This window comes from Acanthisitta chloris, unplaced genomic scaffold, assembly GCF_000695815.1.
Source record: "Acanthisitta chloris isolate BGI_N310 unplaced genomic scaffold, ASM69581v1 scaffold8803, whole genome shotgun sequence".
NCBI classification, from domain to species: domain Eukaryota; kingdom Metazoa; phylum Chordata; class Aves; order Passeriformes; family Acanthisittidae; genus Acanthisitta; species Acanthisitta chloris.
The window spans coordinates 158,282-158,723 of record NW_008663567.1 but is presented as its reverse complement, the minus strand read 5'-3'; positions in this window follow the sequence as shown (position 1 = coordinate 158,723).

Genomic DNA, 442 nt, shown 5'->3' with positions numbered 1-442 from the left:
CATTCCTGGGGATTATGGAAGGGATTACGGTGAGTTGTTAGAAGGGCAAGGGAGCCACTGAAAGATGGGCTTTCCTATTGCCTTGAAATAAATGGGACAATTAAGGCTTTGGGAAAGTTAATGAGATTTTTTTTTCCCTTGCATTTGCAAAGCAGCTGCCCAGCTCGTGTGTATGAAAAGTCATTGAAGAGGAAAAGAAAAATAGGCAGTGAAAATAAAAATGCTTGCATTCCCTAAAAATATATTTCAAGCCTTCCGAGGGGGAAATCAATTATCCACAAGAGCATCCTGCTGTTGAGTAGAAAAATCCAAGGCATTTTCCAGCTCGGCTGCCCTCAGCTCAGCAGCAGTTAGCTGATCTCGCTGTCAGATGGGTCTCATCACGGCGGCATTCGGTGCCTCCGAGTCTTTCATGTGTTTAATCTCACAACCCACCTGTGAG